This window comes from Notolabrus celidotus, chromosome 20, assembly GCF_009762535.1.
Source record: "Notolabrus celidotus isolate fNotCel1 chromosome 20, fNotCel1.pri, whole genome shotgun sequence".
Taxonomy (NCBI): Eukaryota; Metazoa; Chordata; class Actinopteri; order Labriformes; family Labridae; genus Notolabrus; species Notolabrus celidotus.
Genome location: NC_048291.1, coordinates 18821978 through 18842436, shown reverse-complemented (window position 1 = coordinate 18842436; position 20459 = coordinate 18821978). Strand labels below are relative to the sequence as shown.

Below are 20459 nucleotides of genomic sequence, written 5' to 3'. Positions count from 1 at the left end.
AAAGGAGTAAGTTTACAAAAATGTAAATATATATGGGCTCAAATAAAGAATTGAAGCTTAAGGCTACTTCTTTGCCTCCATGGCAACATCATATTTCGGGCCATCAAATTGGTTTATTCAACCTCCAAATGATTGCAAATGAAGAGCTGAGAGCATCATTACCACTGGTCTGAGACAAAGAAATGGGAAGCCTAAGATTGGAGCATGATACAGTAGTTACACTTACTCAACACGCCCTTGTGAGCCTTTGTTTGAAGCTCTGGTCCCTTCGGTTATAGTATGCTATAAAAGCTCTCCATTAGGCCACTCCACCATATGCCTCCCACACACACCATCTCTCAGCCCTCAGGTTTCAGTCAATTCCCTCACTGACTGTGCATCTGTGAATGTGTGTCAGTGTGTGTTTGATAGAGAGGGACAGAGTATTTCCATCTATTTGTGCAGGGATGGGGAACCCGAACCATCAGGGCCAAGACCAGAAAAGAGGCCATCAGCTGTTACTTGTAATAGAGGGCAGTTTTGCTCTACTTGTCGAGACAACAGCATGAAAATGTGCATGGGCGCAGAGAAAGAAGTATAATAAAAGCCTATTGCTACTACAAAGATAATTATTATACCATTATTGACTTAATTGATTACAAGCTAATTAATTAATCATTTGATTACATAGTAATCTAGGTGTAGCGTAACAAGGTTATCAACTTGTTAGTTACTGGATGGCAAATTGGCTGAAATGACACCTGTCACTGACAAAATGTATGGCTGTAGCTGGCAAGATTATTAAGCTAACTAATGGAGCAATTTACCTGGTCTAAAAAAAAAATTAGGATGATACTAACAAAGTGAAAGAACCCCAAATGTCGATTGTGCACTTGAAAGCTCCATAAATGACATTCTGGAAGACTGAGACCTAATCCCCATTTCCATGCAGTATCCTCATCGGTCAAATGTCCATGATGGAGACAGAACATTTTCCTTATCCCACTTTTGCATTATGAAGATCACAGGAAGCTGTAAGATTAGACACTGATTTCAGTGTAACATAGCAATAAAAGTTCAGCATTTGCTGGCTATTTGAAGCAGCATACTTAAAAAAAAAAAGAAGAGACGGGCATTAAAGTACGAAGAAGATTAGCAACACTGAAAACAAATTGGTTGGCGGGCAATTAAAAGAAAATAAAAAATGAAGGTATCATTTATTTTTTTACTTTGAAAGTCAGAATTCTGACTTTTTTCTCAGAAATCTGATTTAGGTGACATGTCCACTTCTGTCGTTTTTTGCCCTGGGAGTGCCCGCGACTTCAATTTCAGAGCGCTTCTCACCAGCGTTTATTGTTGCTTGGTTATGAAAGTAGTCCCGCAACCCTTAGAGGCAGTTGGGTCTGCTTTGAAATGCTCTGCATGCTTCATACTTGCCTTCAATCAATGGCATTTCATCAAGACACTAAAAACTATTAATAGAAATCATGTCATAGCATTAGCAGCAGCTCTAAACTTGGAAATTGTTCCTTGAAAAAACGAGTGTGACAACTTTTCTCTTCCGTACTGACCTCCGCAATTGTTGTGGACAAAGTAGATTTCAGAGGTCCCACCCCTTCTTGAATCTGATTGGTCGGTGATCAAGAAGTGACATTGATGAGCCCGGCGTTGCTCCAAAAGTTGAACTTTTTTCCACTGAGAGCACAGAGGGCCTGATCTACTAAGATCCCAAATAACGAACGCTAATTTGCGTGTGCAAATAATAATTTTGCACGTGCTATTTCTGGGCGGGTTGCAGGTGATCTACTAAGACTGCGTGCGCAAATGATAACGAGTGCAAAAGTGGTGCGGACCGCCTTATTTTAACGAGGATTTTGCGTATACTATCGGCTGTCACCATAGAGAGTTTGAGAGAACAGAGTGGTCTTAAGCGATAAATGAAGTTTGAAGTTATGGAGTTGGAGGTCTTGTGGAGGAGGGAAATAAACACATCGGTGAACTCCAGCAGAGACATCTCAGCGTTAAAAACGCGATTTGGGAGGCCATTTGTGAAAAGGTGAATGCTGTGAAAAAACAGAAGATCTGCCGATGAAATAAACGCATCTGCTCTACTCCAAAACGCAATCAGTGTTTTGATGGAGTTTAGAGAGCGATTTGATGAGACTTAGTCTGCCACTCTTGCTCTAGAAAAGTTAGGCGTCACTCGGATGAAGACAGTCGCCTCACTGTCCCAGGGAGCAACTTTCGGGTGAACGTTTTTAATGCCTGATATCATCATCCAGCAACTGTCTCAAAGATTTACCAGCTTAAATGGAACTGTGAACATGTTTGAGGTAATTCACCCCAACACACTGCTGCAAGCACGAGATGAGGAGTTACGCAGAGTTGCCTGGCGCAGCTCAGTGAGCGCTCATTCTCCAAGTTAAAACTAACTAAAAACCCCTTGATGAGCACGATGGGACAGAATAGACTGAGTAGACATGTCATGTTATCTATTGAGAGTGACAGATCAAAGAAAATGGACATACAGTGCATCGTGGACAAGTCCGCGGAGCTTAAGGCTCGTCCAAACAGTGGTGAGTAGGCCGAGTACTTCATATAGATTTTTTTTGTTTGTATGTGAACATGTGAGCCGCTGTGCCAATTATACTAAACTGTATATCTATTGATACAGTGGACTACTGTGCTCTCATTATATGAAAAAGTTTAAGTGGGTGTCAGAATGATGCGGTCGCTATCCGTGGTGCTGAACTGCTTTGAATTTGTGTTGTTTTATTCTTATTATTTTGTTCTCTTGGTTTGATTGACTAAAACATTTAGTAATGCTTGTAAGCCCCGCTTTTGCGGGCATGTTGTAAAGTTATGATGAGCTTTACAGTGCCAGCAGCCATGTGTGCGTAACTCTTTGCCAGTTTGCACCTGCCTTTCAAACGTGCTAAATAAAGACGCAAATACAGCGTGCACTATCTGTTTCAGGTTTGATAAATCACATTGCGTGTGCTAAATGATCACATTTGCATCTTCTCCTCCCAGTATTTTGCGCGTCCTGATGATCTACATGTGTTCTGCATATTCATGAAGGCAAACACGCTAAATGATTTGCGAGTGCTATTTTGCTCATTTGAAAGACGCAATCCTCGGTGCTCCTGGTTAGTACGTCAGCTTTGCGCGCGCTATCAAGTTAGCACGTGTTTTTATACACGCAAAGCTTTAGTAGATCTGGCCCAGAGAGCGCTACAAAAAACTCTAACAGAAAATAGATTCAAAAAACGTGGACACGGCCCCTCAAAGTAAAAAGTCAGAATTCTCACTTTATTCTCAGAAATCTAAGAAAGAAAGTCAGTAATCTGACTTTAATCCCAGAATTTTAAAAATGACATCTTAAATAAATTGTTTTGCTAGCCCACCCTCCAAAAATAATTATTTCAGTGACCCTAACCCTCTTCCGTATCAAAGCCATAAAGTGTAAGCTAGATTTTAAAAGCTTGAAACCAAAAACATGCTATAGCCACTCCCCAATACAGAGCAATGTGCAAGGAGAGGTTTTTAACAAGAGTGTATTTAAGGGAGGGGTGAGTACTTTATCCTTGCTGGCTCTTTCCACATACCTTTCTTTACCATTCTCTTAGAACTTCTTTTCTACTTATGTTTTATGGAAGAGTGAGGTGCATGCGGGTATGTAATGAGACACAGTGTGAGGTGGTAGGCAATAGAGCATAAAGACAAGAAGGCAAGTCATCTAATCTTTTAATGAGTTTGGATAGATGTGATTGGATTGGCCTGCAATAACCAAGGATACTGGATTTATTTCTTCTTTCGGTCATTTTTTATGATCAGGGTTGTGTTGTTTCTGTTGATGTATTGATGCTGTTGAAAAGTACAGAGAATTTCAATACAATCACAAATTTGTTCTGAAAACACATGTTGCCTACTGCAGCTTTAATGTTACAAGGCTTTCAGACTAAGGACTGAGTAAAATACAGGGCAGAGCTGCTCATGCTAGCTTATAATCTTACAACATTAATGGTTGACTGGTTTGAATGCAATGGTGCCTCTGTACCCATTTAGCAAGACATTGAACCCTGAATTGCTCCCTCTGTTGTTCAGAGGTGTGTGAATATGAACAAATGAGATCAGCTAATATGGTCTCTGACTAAATAGCAGCCTCTACCATCAGTGAGTAAATGGATATGAATGGGTGAATGTGACGAGTAGTGTAAAATGCGCTTTGAGTGGTCAGAAAGACTAGAAAAGCGCTATATAAGTACAAGTCCATTTACCATCTGTATGGAGACCTATTAAACTGATTACACATTACAGTCTGAGTAGCTTCCCATGGTTTGCAGCTCAAAAAAACTCTTTATTTATCTTATACTGGCATCTGTGAAAACCCTTGTTTCAGCACTATTCAGCCTCTGCCTGAAACACTCCTCTTTGGCTGCTTTTCCAGTGGTAAAAAGTTAGACACGGCTTGCAAGTGTTACTTTTCACACAGTTTTGTAGCCATGAAATGACACGAAAGTTATGCCTTTAAAGAAAATATCTGAGGCAAGCTGTTAGCAAAATAGCTACTAGCTGTTGTTACATTACCTCGTCATTACAATGTTACTTACACCTTGTGTTTCCAAGCCAGTGTGGGAGGTTGTCCTCGGCGAACAGACCCAGGTTGTTTACAAAGGACTTATCAGTGAAGTGGTGAGCACAAACAGCTACAAATGAGGCCGCCGTTGTCTTGAAACATAAAAACTTCCCGCTGCTTTCTGGTGCCTTTGTCTTTTGGAAGAATTAATAGCTGTGACTTTACTTCACAACTAAAGTAATACTTATAAGCAACTTTCCTCATAGGACAGCAGAGCCTAACATAAGGTTCAGGCTGTGTCTTGCAGAGTTCTCGAAACAAGCTGTTCAGGTTATCCCAGAAAACACGTCTGGGGATTGCACCAACATCTGTGTATCTCATTGGACATCCAACATTTTAACATTATATGTATGTATTAAAATATGGATCAGCATAATGGGTCTCCTTTAACATTACATGGGGGTGTCAAGTGGATGTAAAGTAATATGATCAAGTCTGGTGGTCGTATTGGGTGGGTTGGCTCACAAATGCATCAAACCTATAAATAGTTAATGCAACTGGAAAGCAGCGTTACATGTGAGACACCAAGTTACAGAACAACACTACAACATTACAGAGAAGTTCTCTTTCTCTTCTTTCTCTCTCTTCCTTGACAGTGAACGCCAGCTTATTGTGTTGACAGGGAATGTTAACTTTGCCCAGCACAGACAGCTTTACACTGTTTCATTCCGATGTGAGTTGTGCTGCATTCATGCTTTCTGATTTTGTCGGATAAATGTTCTACATCTATAATTCCTTGTAATTCCCTGGCTTTGTCTCCTCTAAGTGAATTCCTAGGTACACTTGCCGTTAGCCAGTCCTTCGATTGAAACCAAGTACCACAAATTTACAATTTTGTCTTTTGTCCTTTGGTGTTATTTGAACATCGTTTGGATGATGAGTCCACAGTCTTTTAACTTCAAACTTTTCCTCCAAGGACAAAAGAGGAAATAGATAATAAAGGAAATAACCTTTCACCTTGTTCACTCTTATTTCCAAAATGTCTTACTTCTCTGCTCACTCTTGCACAAGTAGCATCTTAAGCTAGCAAGCTACAGTCATGTCATAGGTCAAACATAGATAGCCTCTTGGTTGAGTAAATTAGCCTATATGACCAGCAAATCAAGAGGGCGTGCCATGACAGTTGTCAGGTGTCACTCATTTACACTATTGAAGTGAACGGAAGAGGATGCTACAATGCTTGGGCTGGGAAAATTAAGCCTATAGTGATATTGTGTGTTTTTCTAGTTACTATTGTACTCAATTGCAATTAAGGGTTCCACCAAACCTGTTTTAAATTATTTGAAGAATTTTTTTTCTTGTCTTTATTTTATAAAGAAAAGATGGTTTAGCCTTGCTAGCTCATGTATACAAGGCATCCCTAAGTATGAGAGCCTCTGTAGAGGGGATTTTAAAATTGAATTTCTTTTAGACTGAACTTCATTTGTATCTGAGGGTATCTTTATTTTTTTTTATCACTGCTGTAAAAAAGTGAACATTCTAACATTCATCACTGATGTTTCAAAAGTTAAGCTTTCTAAGAAGACACAAGAACCTGACTAGGGGTGGGAATCAAAAACCGGATCCGACTTAGAACCGGTTCCAATTGATCAGTTCCATCGGAATTGTACACCACCTTGTTAACTCGCCGGATGACCCCATTCCAATTGACAGAATCTTAAATATCTTCAGCAAAAAAAAGAGCATGTCAAAAATATACGCAATCTTAAACCAGTCAGACACCTCGGTGTCATTACCGATATCAAAATGGGAATCAGATCTCTCAATAACAACTAACTGTGACTTCTGGAATCGAATCTGTATATACAACTTCAATAAAAGCATTAGCAAAAACTTACAACTTATCCAGTATAAAACCATCCATAGGACACACTACACTGTGGCAAAACTACACAAAATGGGATTATCAGAAACAGACAAATGCACCAACTGTATTCAAGATACAACAGACACGTATCTCCATGCATTTTGGACCTGCACACCGGTCCACCAATTCTGGCAACAAGTCATCGACAGATTGTCAACCATGCTCAACAGCAACATCCAGCTGTGCCCAACAACTTGCATCCTTGGCGACATATCGGAAATAACACAACATAATAAACATTCCACCATTCTCTTAACGGCCCTAATCATAGCAAAGAAGACTATCCTCTTAAATTGGAAATCAAAGAGAAATCTAAACATTAAGATTTGGGAGAATCTACTAATGGACCAAATATCAATAGAGAAATGTTGTGCGACAGTTAATAATACACTGGACTCATTTGAAAGCAGTTGGCTACCAATCATCACTAAATTAACAGCTTTAACTAACTGATCTCCAAACAACCACAAAACAAAACAAAATAGTAGACTGCCAAATATTTTCATGACTTGAGTTTTCCCATATACTTCTCTCCAACCTATTGACTTACACCCACATTCACAAACACATGGACACCCTCTTACCAGGGTTCATCATATACACACAATCACAAACGGCGGATTGTGATGCAGTGGTGCACTACGGCTCTCCCCCCTCTCTCCCGCCTCCCTTCCTGCCCCCCTATTTTAATCCACCTCACTAGCAAACATACATACAACAAAAAATAAACAAACCAAATTCAAATCATATCACATACACACAGTTCAGGTTTGGCGGGGCCTTAGTGTTTGGATCGGCCATACTCGTTGGGGGTCCATCGAGGCTGGGTGGGTGGCTGGTGTCCCTGTCACCCTCCGTCCCCCTGCTGCCCCCTCCCCTGTGGGGGTCTGGTCCGCGGCTGCCCTCGGGGCCGGGTTTCCCGGGGTTCCCTCGCGGTCCCCTCGCGGTCCTCTTGGGGGGGTGGGGTGGTGCGCAGCTGGGGGGGTGTTACTACGGCAGCCATTGGGGTGTCCCTCCATGCCCCTGCGGCCTGGTCCATCAGTCGCAGGGCGTGGATGGGGGGCGTGGCTGGGGGGAGTCGTCGGGCCGTCTGGGGGGGGCAGGGGGGACTGGCCCTGCCGCCTCCGCCCTCCCCCCGCTCCTGCGCACCGGTTGGCGGGCTCTGGTCCTGGTCCTGCCCGTCTGCCTGGCTGTCTGCTCCTGGTGCCGGGCCCCCTCGGCCCTGGTGGCTCCTTTGGCTCCGTCTTGGGGGGCTGTGGGGGCGGTGTTGTGGGGGTTTCCCTTGGGGGGGGCTGCGGGATCTCTCCCCCCTCGCCCCCCTTTCCTCCTACTGGGTGACCTGGGGGTCGCCCTGGGTGCTCCGGCGGTACCTGCTTGCTTCCGGTCTGGGTCCTTGGCTTGTCCCCTGGCCTGGGTCTCCCGCGGCGGGTTGGGTCCTTCGGTCTGACTGCTCTCGCGGCCCGGGTGCCGGGCCGTACCGCTCGGCTGATCTGACCCAAGTGGTTTCATCTGCACCAGTGGTGGTCTTGTTACACAAATAGAACACAGCACAGCGGCAACCCTCTGCGACCCAAGCTTCAGTAATGATTGTGGACACTAAGGGTTGCTTAATCATTAGTATCACCCCACGGATTTTTTTTGGCATCATGGTGAGATGGTCCCTCTCCATCTAAGTGTGTTAGGTCTCTCTCTCCTTCTCTCTCCCTGTCCCTTTGTATATCCTTATGTAATCTTTCTTTCACTTTCTCTTAATTTTTTTTTTTTTTTTTTTGGCCCACCTAGGTGTGCACGCCCTCTTTTACAGAACATGATATTAGCTGCCAATAAAAGATAGGCCAGAGTTTTAAGAGGGATGGTGATGGTTGCATGCACACAGTCACAAGCACAGAAGAAAATGGTTTTCTTTCTTTTCTTTTGCTGCAAGAATAAATTGCATTAATATTTGACAGTTTGTGACAAACATGACACAAACCAGAAATATATATGCAGACAAGAGGAAAAAAGAAAAAAAAAAAAAAAGAAGAAAAAAAGAAGGAAAAAAAAAAAAAGAAAAAAGAAAAAAAATACGGAATTGTACACCTCAAATGTTATCGATTCTTCTTAACGATTCATTTCCCAGCACAACGTCACGTCACGGTACATTGCATTACGTCACACACTCTGCGAGGCAGAACTCCTAGGTGCAAATCCCTCAAATATGCTGAAGCATTTGTCGACTTGGCCTCAAAGCTTGAGGTTCGCGTCGGGCCGAAGTGGAGAAGGGTTCCATGTGAACATGTTCGTGTCGGGGAGGTGAACCCCCGCCTACCTCTGCCCTTTCGGGGTCGGGACGCTTTCCCTCAGACTCAAGCGGCCGAAAATGAGGCACAGAGAGCAGGTAAAATACCTCCCCGATGAACCCTGGAGGACAAGCGTTTTTCCCCTCCAAATTCAAAGTATTTTCCTCCAGGCTCCAGGCTCCACGTCCGGACTCACGCCGAAAATGAGGCACGGAGAGCAGGAAAAGTACCTGTAGAACTACTTTTTCTCCCCTCAAAACAACCCCTCAGGAATCGTTAGGAGAATTGATAAGGAATTGGATTGATAAGCAGAATCGACAATGGCATTGACATTGATAAAAGCTTATTCCCACCCCTAAACCTGACACTACATAAATAAAAACTGCATTTGTATCAGCTACTTGTTTTACTTGTTATAATCCCTCATTTGCTCATTTCTGTGTGCAACATGCAGCATTCTGCAATGTGCATGAATTGCGCTCTTTTTACTGTGGATTTAGATACAATCCGGCAAATGGACTCATGTAGGAAATCAGGTCACTGAGTCATAATATGAACTGTGTTTGAAGGAGCTCATTATTAATGCTGTTGCTAAGCAGACCTGAAAGTTATTGCCCTCGCCTCCTTTTGGCTCTTAATTTCCAGTCGAGCACTAAAGTTAGTACAGTAGTCTACCCTACTCTCTACACTTGATTAGAATAAAATATAAACACGAAATTGAATACACCTATATTACACAGTATCATTTCTGTGGATTTCTAGCTTTATATCCCCAGTTTGATAGTCAGTTAAGACTCTAAGTTCCATAATGGAGACAACAGAGTAACATTTTTTTTTATTTTTCTACTGGATAAATGATTGATGATTTACATGTTTTCCAGCATCAAAGCACAATGAACATTTGACACATTGAACTTGAAAACCTGCCATATTTTATTAATTTTACCAAGCTGTTGGGACAACAACAGAACAGCTTTGCTGCAAGATTAAGGCAACCAACAAAAAGCCAGGGGGGCAGCATGGAGTCTCTTTGCTAATTGTTTATACTTCTGCTGTTGGCAAGTCAAAGTTATCTCGTGGAGCTCCTCTTCATCCTGTCAATTTAGATGTATAGGCTGAAACTGCTGTTGAAGTTGTTTCATTCTGCAGCTGTACATTTCTGATGAGTATAACTTATCTGCAGAAATGTACAGCTGCAGAAAAGTGAAATCCATCCAGTTTTTCAGATTGGTAATTCGGTTAAAGTTTTTTAAAAATAAGTGATGAAAAAAGTTGTGACACTGTAAAGACGTTGATAAAAACATATGGTTTGTAAAAGTATATATTATACCTATATTTAACTGAAACTATTGCAAAGAAAACATATCAGATGTGGAAACTGAAAATGTTCAATGTTTTATTTTAAAATATGGGCTCATTTAAAATGTGATGCTAAAGCAACACATTTCAAAAAAGCTGGGACAGGAACAGAAAAACACTGATCAAGTTGTGTAATGCTAAAACAATTGAAGGAACTTCTCCCAACTAATTAGGCTAATTTGTGGCAAGTTAGTGATATGACTTGGTATAAAAGGGTGTTCCAGAGAGGCTGGGTCTTGTTCTTGTTGGCTGAGAAGTAAAGATGGGGATGGGAGGCTGCCTGAGCAAATAGTGAAACAATTTCAAAATGATGTTCCGCAGTGTGAAAACTCAAATAAATTTGGGATTTCATCATCTACAGGACCTAATATCATTAAAAGATTCAGAGAATCTGGAAAAATCTCCATACAGAAGGGACAAAGCTGAACCATTAGATGGTTGGGATCTTTGGGCCCTCAGGCAGCACTGCATTAAAAACAGACATGACTCTATAGTGGAAGCCACTGCATGGGCTCAAAATCACTTCCAAAAAACATCGTCTGTGAGCACTGTCCACAAATGCAGGTTAAAACTGTAATATGTAAAGAGAAAACCATATATGATTACATCATGATCCAGAAGCATTTGCGACTTCTCTGGGCCCAAACACATTTAACATGGACTGAGGTGAAGCGTAAAACCGTCCTGTGGTCTGATGTATCTAAATTTGACATTATTTTGGGAAATCATGGATGCCGTGTCCTCCGCTCCAAAGAGGCAAGGGACAACCCAGCTTGTTTTCAGTGCACAAACCAGCATATCTGATGGCATCAGGATGCATACTGGCATGGGGAGCTGACACATCTGGGAAGTCACCATTAATGCTGAACAATATATACATTACAAGTTTTAGAGCAACATATGCTGCCATCTAGACAATGCCCTTTTCAGGGGAGACCATGTCAAACCACATTCTATACATTTTCCAACAGCATGGCTCCCGAGTAGAAGAGTCCAGGTGCTAAACTGGCCTGCATGCAGTCCAAACTTGTATCCAGTGGAAAAAAAATGTGCAACATAAAATGGATAATACAACAAAGAAGACCCTGTTGACCAGATCAAACCTATATGAATAAAGAAAGAATGGGTCAACATTTTAATTTCAAACCTGTAAAAACTGGTCTCCTTGGTTCCCAAATGTTTACAGTGTTGTTAAAAGTAGAGGTGATGCAACACAATTGTAAACATGCCCCTGTCAAAACCTTTTGAAACAAGTTTCTGGCATCAAATTTAAAATGAGCACTTTTTTTTTCATAACATATGACATTTTGTCTCTGCAGTTTTTCCAATTCATTATGTATATATATATATGTTTTATCTTTTTTTTCCCGAATGTTCAAAATGGATGAATACATAATAAATATAAATAAGTAAAATCAATTAAATCAGATTAAATAGAATAAAATAAGATACAATAAAAATTAAAGCCGCAAGCGGCGATGAACGGGCCCTTGCACACCCGCAGCCGCCGCCTATGCGAGCCACCGCCACATACGCGAGCCGCCTGATATTAGTTCCCACGTGATGCGAAAGCGAGATCTGAGAGTATATGCTGGCTTAGGTGGTGCAAATGTTCCAAGTTTCTGGCAGATTGACAAGAAAACCTCCAAACTTGACAGTGTCCCACGCCCACAATTTTAGTCTGAACAGAATTCCTTTAATCATTTTTAGATTTTCACATTGAAATCTGTATGTGCGTTGACGCACTGCCTGAAAGTCAGTATCGCCTGTTCTGGCCACTGCCTGATGATTTTTGGAGCTTTGGCAGTTGAAAGTCTTAAAAAAAATTTTTGGTTTATGTTGAGGCTTTTGCTTTAATTTGAAAGCAAAGTTATTTGGAGAAGTGTTTCGGCGGTTTGATGTTAGTGTTCGGAAGGTTGTTTTTACTGTCCTGGTCAATAGAATGTGAAATACATGTAACATGTGTAACAATGAGCGTTGTTCTTAGTGCTACTTTGGATAAAAATGATGTGAACCTTATAGTGTTCATATTTATGTATGAATATGTTTCAGTCAGAGATGATATGAAACAGACAGATTTTTAGAAAGCAGACATTTATTACCAATGTTAAGAACAACTCAAAGGAAATCCAAAAAGAGCATTTTAAATATATCTAATTAATTTAGCCCAAAAAAACAATATTACACATTAATAACAGTAATTGACATGTCCAAGAAATAGTTTATTACCAAAAATTAAGAAACAGCTTTCTATAGAACAGTATTTGTACATCTGGGAAGTGGTTCATCGGCAAGGTGCTGGCATCTGATCAGGTGGCCTCATGGTGAGTGAGCTTGTCTGTGGGAAAAGCAAATAGACATATTATCAGGATAAATTGTATACTATAATATCCTAAGCACAAAAGTAACGTCTCCAAAACCAAACATCACGTCTGCTCCAAAATCCAACAGTCTCTGAACTACGGTGTCACAGGAGGAACTAAATAGAAAGCAAAACAGCAGGAATTGCTCAATCTGGCTGTGATAAACAGCTCAACAGGGACACCTGGTGGCCTTTTTAGGCTACTACCTTACATTTATATTATAATGTGTGATAAGAAAACACTAGACTCACTTAAACAGGAATTAGTATATGAATGAAATTTGTAGGAAAGTACCATGTGCACTGTAAGATGGACCTGCTTGTCCTTCTTGGTCATCTATCCAGTCTGCATCCACTGAAGAGTTGAAACATAAAAAGATTCATTAGGCAATGATGTTTTGCATGGAAAAGTGTGCATTGTTTGGTCAATTGTGTTGTTGTTGTTGTGTTGTCACACTGCTTTGTTGAAGTTGTAGGGATAGTTTGATGATACCAATGTTTGTTTCATGTCGTGTTTAAGCATTAATTAGCAACTACATGAATAGTTTTTTAAACAAGGATAATGAAAGTACTTACTTCCTTCAGCAAATGCTTGGACAAGCATTTTAGTTTCCTCCATTTTGTTTTGTAATTTGTCCTGTAACTCCTGGATGGTGTTGTCCTTTATTTCCAGATGTGCAGCTTGACTCATCACAACAGATTTTTGCTTCTGGATCTCCTTCCTTGCTGTTTAAATGAGTTCTGCAGGGCTTGTTTCTCACTTGCATTTTGATGCCCCGCCTCAACACATGCCACGCCCACAATTTTAATCAGAACAGAATTCTTTTATTGAATGTGCCTTGTTTGGACTGAATCGGATAAAAACTCTAGGAGTAGCTCTCAAAAGTATGCACCCTTATTTGGGCGTCATTCAAAGCTGTATGTGCGTTTGATGCCCCGCCTCGACGGCTGCCACGCCCACATTTTTTGTCTAATCAAAATTTGGCTGGATAACAATTTCTCGAAAAATTGTCTACTATAGGTTGCCCTTGGTTTGGAGTGAATCAAAGAAAAGCTCTGGTGCGCAATAGCGTTTGCATGCACCCTTATGTTAGATGGGTTTTTTATGTTCAAAGCTAGGTGGCGCTCTTCCTGTTGAGTTTGGGATATGGGTGCAAGGGGCTTTTTTGTGCGTCCTGATTCCATAAATATGCGTACAATTTTTCAAGCATGTAGCTCAAAATAACCCCTATGGGGAGTTGTTTTTGAAAACTGTAGGGGGCGCCAGTGAGCCCTTTTTATCGACATTTTTTGCGAAACCCATAAAATGTCGCAATTTTTCGATGGACTGACGAGTGAGTTGGATGAGGTGAAATTACGTACATTTTAAAGACACAAAAATCCATATTTGGAGTTTTTTTTTTTATGCCCCGTCCCAAAATTTGCCACGCCCACATCTTTTGTCTGAACGGAATGTCTTTAATTTGTATTAATCCTCAATGGGTTTACTATAGAATGTGCCTAGTTTGGACTGAATCGGAGAAAAGCTCTAGGAGAAATGAGCAAAAGTATGCACCCTTGCACACACCCATTTTGGAGCAATTTTGCCTGTTCAAAGCTAGGTGGCGCTCTTCCTGTTGAGTTTTGGACTATGGGTGCCACTGACTTATTTGTGCGTCCTGATGCCATAAATATGTGTAAAAAATTTTATGCATGTAGCTCAAAAAACTTGACGCGCAGCGTGTTATTTTTACCTCTAGGGGGGCGCTACTGAAATTCTTTTTTGCGAGACCTATAATTACTTGCAATTTTCACCAAGCCCGATGAGTGTGCAAAAATACTCGCGCTTTCATTAACGTTCAGGGGTCCAAAACTGCAATTTTCTATTTTATGAAACCCTAGGGTTACAATAGGGCCTTCGCCACCACCGGTGGGTGGTGCTCGGGCCCTAATAAAAAAGGAAATAAAATAAATGATTTGGAAAACCATCAAATATATATATATATTTTTTTGACAAGTGTCTTGGATGAGGTGAAATTACGTGCATATTAAAGTCACAAAAATCCATATTTGGAGTTTTTTTTTTTATGGCCCGCCCCAAAATTTGCCACGCCCACATCTTTTGTCTGAACGGAATGCCTTTACTTTGTATTAATCCTCAATGGGTTTACTGTAGAATGTGCCTAGTTTGGACTGAATCGGATAAAAACTCTAGGAGTAGCTCTCAAAAGTATGTACCCTTATTTTGGCTGTGTTTTTTATGTTTTTTATGTTTTATGTTTAACGTTTATTTTACATTGCTAACTTTTCATCTTACTCTCCATTTCGCAACGTATATGTATTTTTGCACACTTGGTCCCTATGTGTATACACTCTACTCGTCCTCTTGTAAAATATATAAACTAGAGGGTTCTCTGTATTTATGTGACATTGGATAGGTTGTTTTTTGTTGATCTCAAACCTGAACATGTCTACAACCACTCCATCAAAAGCAACTCAGATTTTCCCTTCCAAAATCTGTAGCCTCAGCTGCATCCAAGATTCAAACCCTGAATCTTCTTGACGTGACCCGATGAGCCACTGAGCCACTGTGCTGCTTTAAACAGGATTACAATGATTATTGACTGCAAGGGGCTTTAGTGGTAAGAGCTGTCAATGCAACAGCAGCAGGGAGTCAGGTTTGATCCCTGAGTCACTCTTTATACTCTGTGACTGCCAGGAGTTCATGCGGCCTAGTTTCTGGACACTCAAAGCTGCCCAAAGCTAAACTGGTGAGTGAGAAAGATGGTCAGTCTCTCCGCGTTAGTCCTGTGATGGGTAAGAAAGCCTATGCTTGTGTGCATGAAGTCGAGCTCTGTGTCATGGGACTCAAAAAAGGAGCACTACATTTAAATCCACAGAATTATTCACATGATAATAATGCATGGTGTTCAATTACACATTTTAACATGCTGAGTTACTAAAGCTGTGGCTGAAGTGTGTGATCTGCCCTCTGAAATGTACAGAGCAATGTCATCAAACCATCAACGCTGTTACTGAGTCTGGTTCTGCTCAAGGTTTCTGCCTGTTAAAAGGAAGTTTTTCCTTGCCGCTGTAACTTGCTAAATGCTGCAAAATGCTCTGCTCATGGTGAGATAAGACTGAGACTTACCCTGTATTGATGTTGGGTCTTTGTTAATAATTTAACATAGAGTATGGTCTAGACCATCTGTGTTTGTAAAAGCATCTTGAGATAACGTTTATTGTGATATAGCTCTATACAAATAAAGATTGATTGATTAATTGATATACCCGATCATTATTCTTATTTATCAACTTATTTTCAATGGTTTTTTTTAAATACACAAAGGGAGTTACACATTTCTAATTCCTCATCACAACTGTTCCAAAAGTTTAGTTTAGCGTAGACACTGGAAAGACAGAGAATTAAACAGCTGGCAATCAGAATTTGCTTGTGCTTGTGCACCACTAAAGCTAACAAATAAACATGTCATATTTAAGTGTTCTAATCTGCAGCAAAAACTGTAGCCAGACATTTTTTTTACCATCATGTGCCAAAAAAAACAAAAAGAACATTTCAAATAACATAATACCTTTTTTATAATAATAATAATAATAATAATAATAATAATAATAATAATAATAATAATAATAATAAATTATTATTATTATTATTAGTAGTAGTAGTAGTAGTAGTAGTAGTATTATTAGTATTAGTATTATTGTAGTAGTTTTATTAGTATGTTTTTTGTTTTATGTATAATATAATAATATAATATAATGAAAATAAATATGAGTATTGTTCATATTATTATTATTATTATTATTATTATTATTATTATTATTATTATTATTATTATCATTATTATTATTATTATTATTATTGTTATATTGTTTACAGAATGTAATGCAGCCCACAATGACATATGTGATTTGCTCTCGGCACTGCCTGCTGCACCTAAAAGCAGAGCATTGCAGCTGAACACACTGTGTCTTATAGGAATTGCTTGGCAGTGTAAAATATATGTTGTTGAATACTATTTAATACAGCTTGAGGTACAAGTGTTCTTGCACAATTCAACTAAAAGAAAGTATTTTTTTAATTACTGATTAAATATTCCTCATCAAACTTCAATAAAACACAAGACTGTCCCTTTGTGTCAGAGTAAACAGAGTCCCTTTTATTCACCTTTACCCAGTTATTAGAAAAGCTGTTGTACTGACCAGCCATGTCACCCCACCCCCTCAGTATTTATTGCGTCTGAGTGTGTCTGTGCGTGTCTGTGTGTGAGTTTGCAAAATGTGACAGTGATCCATACCAAGCCGGAAGGATCTGCTCTTTTATTTAGGCCTGCACCTCATCAGCAGTTACCATGGAAACCAATCAGACAGTCTTATTCTCCATCCCTGCTCTCTTTCTATTGATTCCTTTCATCCTCCGTGCCCTAATCACAAGTCACAACCTTTTCCATCAGTGCCACCCACTCAGCCATCTTGTTCTGCATCTCGTGTATTTCCTCCATTTTGCTCCATCATTTCCCATTTTTAGGATGATTGCATGTCTGCATTTTTCTTTTGTCGGAGCTTTTTTATGCATAATTTTCTTCTAAACATTCAAAGCAGCACAGATACCAACATTACCCTGTCATTATTTGTATCCTGTCTGCATTTCCTCCTAGTCCGGTAATTTGATTCTGCAAACTTATTTGAAACATTAGGATGAATTATTTTAGCTTTTTTAGCTGAGAAGGAAAAAAGTAATCAGTCTGTCTCACTTTATTTACATATGTATGATACTCACTTATTTTAGAGACGTCAAACCCTTTTCTTCTTCACTAAAAAATAATAATTACAAACTGCCACCTGAGGACGACATGCAAGCAAATTTGCAGTTAAAAAGTAATTTCTGCTTAAAGCTCCTCCACACTGTGCTTCAGTGGAGAGGTGTAATGGAGAAAGCAGCTTCCTATTGTGAAGAGCCTCGGATCAGGCACTTATCCAGATCAGTGGAGGGGCAAACATAAAGCCCCATTTCACCACTGTAAATACATTTTACAGCCCTTCTGTCAGCTCTGCATGCAGGCAGCTGTAATGTGATACAATGTGAGCTGCGGAACATCACCTTTGGCATGTGTTCAAATTTAGTTGCACATTTTTGCTACTTGACCCCTGGCCTTCTCTTACCAGCTGTGATTTAGGACATTTAAGGATTTTTCGGTTTTTCGGCTTTTACCAGGGAATAAGATAGAGATGATTGTGCTTTTTAAAAATATTTTTAAAAATGGGAGAATGTCATGTTTTGGTCTGTTCTACGTTTTCTTTTAGTAATTTTTGGTAATTCTTGTTTCTGTCAGGTTTACTTTGTTTCTCGTGCCTTTTGTTTCATATGTGTATTTTCCCATGCTTAATATTTTGATTATTATTGAGTGTGGTCCTTGTCTGTTTTTGTTTAGTGCTTCCTGTTTTATTTTGTAGTATAATCTCCCTGTGTGTTATAATTTGTTTTACTTTCTGTTTCCCCACCTTTTTGATTTTCAATGGCTGTTTCCGAAACCACCTGCTACATACTACCTACTGATGTAGTAGTCAGTAGGTACTGCCTACTACATACTGCGTTTGAATTTAGTATGTAGGATGACTGTTCTGTTCGATCTGTGTTGCAGTATGCTGGGCCAGACGTCACTTGATTTCCGGTTTCGGAAAGCGGAAGTAAACAACGGCGAAGCCGATAGAGAAACTGCTTCTTTAGCATCCACTTATGATTTAACAAATTAGGAATTGGTTTATATGTAATTCAATAACTTTCACAGTACCCAAAAATGGATTTCCTCCCGTCAAAAAAGAAGGAAAAAGAAAAAGCAGAACAAGCACTGTGCATTATGGGAAACAGTACGCGAGGCAGACTGGTCCGATGCATACTGTGAAATTTTCCCGGATCAGTAGACATCCGGGGAGTTTTGGCTTACTGCAGATTTTGCTCTTGTTCACATACTACATACTACCACATACTGAATTTTGGCCAAATCAGTACGTACTGCTAGTATAGTAGGCGGTTTCGGAAACAGCCTATACCTGTACCTGATTGTTCTCACCTGTGTCTCGTTACTCGTTACCCAGTGTGTGTATTAAGTCTCTGTGTTTCCTCCCTTCTTGGTTAGTTCATTATGTCTTGCCTGTGTGTTAACTTGTCTTGTGCTAGTGTTTCTCATGTTCCTGTAGACTTCTTTTGAGTGAGTTTTGTGTCATGTTTCATGTTTTTTTGGTTAATTAAACCTTCTTTATGTTAGTCTGCATTTGGACCCACTTCTTTTGGGGTTTTTTTGCACTGTGACAGAGGGTTTTGTGACTTCTGTTTCTGGCTTAAGTCTAGCAACGATACCAAGGAGAGGATATGCATACAATCTGACCATGTTTATTTCACGATTACCATGGGCTATATATCTAACTAGCAAGCTAACAAGTGTCTGTGACAACCACAGCTGAGCTCGGCAAACATTACAATACAGCTTCAACGCTACACAGAAAGCACAATGAAAAGTATTCACAAGCATCCTAATTACAACTATGTCTACAGTTATATTCAAATAAGGCCTACGTTTACATAGTTTCACTTGTATACTTCCTAATATATTTTACTCCAGCATGTCCTAATGATACGTCTCAATCCTCACGACATATCCATCAGATTTTCCACATGAATTTGAAATTGCCATTTTGCAGACGTTCCTCTCAATTTGGTATGTGTTGGTGTGATCCTTTTCTACATCAAACCACATTTTAGCAGTCTATATTGCACTTTCTTCTCCAGAGACCCCCACTGTGAAAACATCATGAAATGTGTAGATGGATACAAAAAACACGAGGGATTCTGCACATAGCCGACTGTATGTATTCATGTGGTTGCTGCTCTATATAGCAAAGCAGTGGACAAATGGTGAAATCTGTGGCCTACTTTTGCACTTTTCCTTTCACAACTGCTCCAGCACATTTTGTATGAATGTATCAGCATGAATTAACTCCTGTAGTGTTGCTGGTCTGCTTTTCCACTTATAAGAGCATGGCAATGCAGGGAACTTTTCTCCACCAGAGGGCACTGCTGTAACACAACATAACTGAAGCTCACCCAGCAAGCCTCCATTCTACTTTTTTCTGCAGCCAAGTTTAAGCTTTCAAGAGTTTTAAATCATTTTGATACTGATTTACCCTCAAAGTTTTGACATAACCATCACTAAGATGTTTCACTTCTAACTTCTCTGCATAATTCAATTTGACACATTACATGAAAAAAGGGTTGAAATTCTCTCATGAATGTGTGTGTCATGCATGTCACGTATGACATGACACGCACACAATCTCTCGAGCCTCATTAACACCTTAGCAACATGCAGAGCCTCTGCCATCTTTATAAATAGGCCTGTGTTTTCTGTCTTGGCTGACAATTCAGCTTTACACCTGTCACAGGAAATCTCCCCAGTCTAGCCAACACTCACACATCGAGGTAGATACACAAACATTTTCAAAATGATATCCCACACCTGCTAAAATAAATACAGACCTACAGCCTGCTTAACTTGAATGACAAAATATATCTACTTTATGTTGTGAATAGGATCATCTTTTGGTTTGTGTCAACTTTTAGAACCAGCTATAGTAAATCACATTCCAAGACTCAGCCTTGACGACTTGGAATATAATAATACATTTATTTTTATATAGCGCTTTTCAAAAACTCAAAGAAACTGTACAATTGTTAAAATCAATACAAGCAAAAAACAAATATCACAGATCAAACAAAACAACAGTACAATCACAAATTAAAAGCTAACTTAAAAAGGTGAGTTTTTAAAAGAGATTTGAAAGCTGAAGGGTCAGAGCAGTTTTGGATATTGGAGGGGAATGAGTTCTAGGGGATGGGGGCGGCTACTGAGAAGGCTCTGTCCCCCCAGGTTCAGTGCTTGGTTCTGTGAGGTGGGAACAGGAGGTTGGCGTGTGAGG

The 20459-nt window shown here is 40.0% G+C and overlaps 1 protein-coding gene and 1 long non-coding RNA gene across 4 annotated transcripts in view; one reads left to right on the top strand and one right to left on the bottom strand.

Moving 5' to 3' along the window:
* Window positions 1-20459, top strand: part of plppr2a (phospholipid phosphatase related 2a) — an 86257-nt gene that overhangs the window by 3264 nt on the left and 62534 nt on the right. The gene's annotated exons all lie outside the window — the stretch shown is intronic.
* On the bottom strand, window positions 12223-13238 carry LOC117832982. The gene is made up of 3 exons (XR_004635299.1): window positions 13062-13238; window positions 12781-12840; window positions 12223-12461 (listed from the first exon to the last, which is right to left on the bottom strand). It is a non-coding gene; the product is annotated as an uncharacterized LOC117832982 (long non-coding RNA).